Source organism: Schistocerca gregaria, chromosome X, assembly GCF_023897955.1.
Source record: "Schistocerca gregaria isolate iqSchGreg1 chromosome X, iqSchGreg1.2, whole genome shotgun sequence".
Classification (NCBI taxonomy): Eukaryota; Metazoa; Arthropoda; class Insecta; order Orthoptera; family Acrididae; genus Schistocerca; species Schistocerca gregaria.
This window is the reverse complement of record NC_064931.1, coordinates 452,900,220-452,905,931: the sequence shown is the minus strand read 5'-3', so window position 1 is coordinate 452,905,931 and position 5,712 is coordinate 452,900,220.

Sequence of the window (5,712 nt, the reverse complement as noted above, 5' to 3'; positions counted from 1 at the left end):
GTCAAGTGCAGCCTTGGTTAAAGTATACGAAGCACGGTAAAATGGAGATATCGAAAATCTGCACCAAGACGACTGTGGTGCACTGTGGGCCATACATTACAGGGATAAACTACGGCTGCGGAGATGTGTACGGGTGAATAGATGTGCAACAGTCGAGCAACTGAGCGTCCAGTTGAACCATCGGACTACCAGTAGTGTCTTGGCAACGACCGTTCAGCCAACGTTGCTGTTTGTGGGCCTTCTCAGCAGGCACCTGGTTCATGCACCCATGCTGACTGCAGTTTATCGGCCATGAAGGCTGGAATTTTGCACGCCAGTACCGCAACAAGTGGGCTTTTCAGGTGAATCATATTTTATGCTCCATATGACAGACGGCCGTTGTCGTGTATAGGGTAAAACGCTTTAAACCAAACACTTTGCAACAGTCGTCGGCCGGGGGAAGGAGAGTTATAGTTTTTGGGAATGTTTTTGAGCCGTTCTCTGTGTGATCTTGTCATTCTGGAAGGCACACTAGACCAACAAAAGAACACACCTCTCCTTCGGGACCATGTCCACCCCCACATGCAGTTTGTTTTTCCTCGACAAGATGGCATTTGCCAGCGGAATAATGCCACGTGTTCACACAGCTCCAGAGTACGTGCGTTGTTAGAAGAGCACCAGAATACGTTTGCCCTACTCCCATAGGCACCAAACTCCTAGGGTTTAAGCCAAATCGAGAATCTATGGCACCACCTCGATAGGGCCTTTCACGTTTAGCGCATATGGCCATGGCATTGGAGTGCGTACGTTCCAGAATCCCATTCACTCTCTTTCTGCATATCTCCCAGAGGTCCGCGCTGCAAAATGCGCTTATTCAGGCTTTTGACAGGTCAGGTCATCACATTAATGTGACTGTAATTTATATTATAGTAGGTAAAAACGGTTGAGGACCTACTGATATCTGCTCCAGTTGGGAAGTGTAACTTAGCGGTAAAATAATGTCAATCTTCAATGATATGTCACCAAATAATGATTCTCCCGGGACAACTGAAACCATAGCAAAATTGTATGAGCGCATATACTGGATGAGATCATTTACAAAAGGATTAGTTTTAAAAACTCACCATTTCAACTACATCCACTCATAAAGCTATTGATATCTCATGTTGCCACGCGGTATTAGCCGAGCGGTCTAGAACGCTGCAGTCATGGACTGTGCGGCTGGTCCCGGCGGAGGTTCGAGTCCTCCCTCAGGCATGCGTGTGTGTGTTTGTCCTACGGATAATTTAGCTTAAGTAGTGTGTAAGCTTAGGGACTGATGACCTTAGTAGTTAAGTCCCATAAGATTTCACACTCACACACACACACACACACACACACACACACACACACACACTGATATCTCATAGTCAATAAGCACCAGCAGCCAGCTGACACATTAATTTTCCATCTAATTAGGGGTTAGAAGTGCTATCTCCCTCACGAAAAGATCTTCAACAGCAGAATAACCGATAAGAGAATTATTAAGTACTAAAATACTTACTTTCATAATTTCTTTGCACATGCACAAGCAGCTGCAACAGGCAAATGCTTCATTTTGATGGGGCTTGGTTATTGAAACAAACAAACCCAGTGTTTGGACAACTCAGACATATACAGGGTGTTTTTTCCACCGTTTACAAACTGTAGGGATTGATCAATGAGAGGATACGGAACAAGAAACGTCTAATGAACTTATATCCGGAAATGCATCGTTTCCATGCTAGAGACCATTCATTCAACCATACTTTGTTACAGAGACTGCGGTCTGATACACGATGTGCCATGCAGCCAGTGCTAGAGTATGTGTTGAAAATGGTTTCTATGTGCCTCAAGGCATGATTGTACGCGCCGTAGCATGTTCTGCCTCACACGTTGACATCGGCCAGGCTGCATCCGAACAGTGTCAAAGGCAGCATGAATACGCTTGTTGGACCATACCAAGAATGCATGTTATTGCACGACTGTAGTTAATGATAATGTTTTCAATGCAGTTTCGACTCGTTTTTACGATTAGAATGATCTGAAGATGGTTGTAAAAAGAAACGGTAACTAGCCATCATGCCTTAATTGTGTAATGAAAATTGCTGTCTTTGCATTTAAAACTTTTTACAATAAATTTTTTTTGTTTAATAAGCTACGTTGAAACCGTTGTCCCATTCCTGACAATGTTAAATGGCTCTGAGCACTATGGCACTTAACTTCCAAGGTCATCAGTCCCCTAGACCTTACAACTACTTAAACGTAACGAACTTAAGGACATCACACACATCCATGCCCGAGGCAAGAGACCGTAGCGGTCCAGACTGTAGCGCCTACAACTGCTCGGTCACCCATGCCGGATGACAATGTCAGCCTTCACGGAAACAATATCTTATGAACAAAATGTTGTCAGTGATGTGTTTAAACATCTGAATACATACTGCCTTGCTGGTAGTGGAAGTTTTTTGGCATTGAAAATATGCTGATTCTAATTAAATGTCCAGTTAAAATCTCTCTCACATTTTAATTATTTAAGTAATAGAATATGTAACTCACTCACTTGATGCGAATCAACTAGCGCTGCTAACTGATAAGGAGATCTCTTTTGCGTAATTGATAAAATAGTTACAAATTATTCACTAAATTTCCATTAACATCTACATCTACATCCACACTCCGCAAGCCACCCAAGGCTGTGTGGCAGAGGGCACTTTACTTGCCACTGTCAATACTTCCCTTTCCTGTTCCAGTCGCGTATGGTTCGCGGGAAGAACGATTGTCTGAAAGCCTCCGTGCGAGCTCGAATCTCTCTAATTTTACATTCGTGATTTCCTCGGGAGGTATAAGTAGGGGAAAGCAATATATTCGATACCTCATCCAGAAACGCACCCTCTCGAAACCTGGCGAGCAAGCTACACCGCGATGCAAAGCGCCTCTCTTGCAGAGTCTGCCACTTAAGTTTGCTAAACATCTCCGTAACGCTATCACGTTTACAAAATAACCCTGTGACGAAACGCGCCGCTCTTCTTTGGATCTTTTCTATCCCCTCCGTCAACCCGATCTGGTACGGATCCCACACTGATGAGCAATACTCAAGTATAGGTCGAACTAGTGTTTTGTGAACCACCTCCTTTGTTGATGGACTACATTTCCTAAGGACTCTCCGAATGAATGTCAACCTGGTACCCGCCTTACCAACAATTAATTTTATATGATCATTCCACTTCAAATCGTTTCACACGCATACTCCCAGACATTTTACAGAAGTAACTACTACCAGTGTTTGTTCCACTATTATATAATCATACAATAAAGAATCCTTCTTTCTATGTATTCGCAATACATTACATTTGTCTATGTTAAGGGTCAGTTGCCACTCCCTGCAACAAGTGCCTATCCGCTGCAGATCTTCCTGCACTTCGCTACAATTCTCTAATGCTGCAACTTCTCTGTATACTACAGCATCATCCGCGAAAAGCCGCATGGAACTTCCGACACTATTTACTAGGTCATTTATATATATTGTGAAAAGCAATGGTCCCATAACACTCCTCTGTGGCACGCCAGAGGTTACGTTAACGTCTGTAGACGTCTCTCCATTGGTAACAACATACTGTGTTCTGTTTGCTAAAAACTCTTCAGTCCAGCCACACAGCTGGTCTGATATTCCATAGGCCCTTACTTTGTTTATCAGGCGACAGTGCGGAACTGTATCGAACGCCTTCTGGAATTCAAGGAAAATGGCGTTTACCTGGGAGCCTGTATCTAATATTTTCTGGGTCTCATGAACAAATAAAGCGAGTTGTGTCTCACACGATCGCTGTTTCCGGAATCCATGTTGATTCCTACAGAGTAGATTCTGGGTTTCCAAAAACGACATGATACACGAGCAAAAAACATGTTCTAAAATTCTACAACAGATCGACGTCAGAGATATAGGTCTATAGTTTTGCGCATCTGCTCGACGACCCTTCTTGAAGACTAGGGCTACCTGTGCTTTTTTCCAATCATTTGGAACCTTCCGTTCCGCTAGAGACTTGCGGTACACGGCTGTTAGAAGGGGGGCAAGTTCTTTCGCGTACTCTGTGTAGAATCGAATTGGTATCCCTTCAGGTCCAGTGGACTTCCCTCTGTTGAGTGATTTCAGTTGATTTTCTATTCCTTGGACACTTATTTCTATGTCAGCCATTTTTTCTTTTGTCCGAGGATTTAGAGAAGGAACTGCAGTGCAGTCTTCCTCTGTGAAACAGCTTTGGAAAAAGGTGTTTAGCAGTCCAGCTTTACGCGTGTCATTATCTGTTTCAATGCCATCATCATCCCCGAGTGTCTGGATATGCTGTTTCGAGCTACTTACTGATTTAATGTAAGACCAGAACTTCCTAGGATTTTCTGTCAAGTCGGTACATAGAATTTTACTTTCGAATTCACTGAACGCTTCACGCATAACCCTCCTTATTCTAACTTTGAAATCGTTTAGCTTCTGTTTGTCTTAGAGGTTTTGGCTGCGTTTAAACTTGGATTGAAGCTCTCTTTGCTTTCACAGTAGGTTCGTACCACGGTGGGTTTTTCCCGTCCCTCACAGTTTCACTCTGCACGTACCTGTATAAAACGCATTTTACGATTGCCTTGAACTTTTCCCATAAACACTGTTAGGTAGTCTGAAATCTGCCTTCTATTACTCTTGCTAAACAGATAAACCTTCCTCCCTTTTTTAATATTCCTATTAACTTCCATATTCAGGGATGCTGCAACGGCCTTATGATCACTGATTCCCTGTTCTGCACTTACAGAGTCGAAAAGTTCGCGTCTGCTTCTTGTCAGTAGGTCGAAGATGATATCTCCACGAGTCGGTTCTCTGTTTAAGTGCTCGAGGTAATTTTCGGATAGTGCACTCAGTATAATGTCACTAGATGCTCTGTCCCTACCACCCGTCCTAAACATCTGAGTATCCCAGTCTATATGTGGTAAATTGAAATCTCCACCTAAGACTATATCATGCTGAGACAATTTATGTTAAATGTATTCCAAATTTTCTCTCAGTTGTTCTGCCACTAATGCTGCTGAGTAGGGAGGTCGGTAAAAGGAGCCAATTACTTACCTAGCTCGGTTGTTGAGTGTAACCTCCACCCATAATAATTCACAAGAACTATCCACTTCTACTTCACTACAGGATAGACTACTACTAACAGCGGCGAACACTCCACCACCGGTTGCATGCTATCTATCCTTTCTAAACACCGTCTGTACCTGTGTAAAAATGTCGGCAGAATTTATCTCTGGCTTCAGCAAGCTTTCTGTACCTATAACTATTTCAGCTTCGGTGCTTTCTATCAGCGCTTGAAGTTCCGGTACTTTAGCAACGCAGCTTCGACAGTTTACAATTACAATACCGATTGCTGCTTGGTCCCTGCATGTCCTGACTTTGCCCCGCACCCGTTGAGGCTGTTGCCCTTTCTGTACTTGCCCAAGGCCATCTAACCTAAAAAACCGCTCAGCCCACGCCACGCAACCCCTGCTTCCGTGTAGCCGTTTGTTGTGTTTAGTGGACTCCTGACCTATCCAGCGGAACCCGAAACCCCACCACCATATGGCGCAAGTCGAGGAATCTACAGCCCACACGGTCGCAGAACCGTCTCAGCCTCTGATTCAGACCCTCCACTCGGCTCTGTACCAACGGTCCGTAGTCAGTCCTGTTGACGATGCTGCAGATGG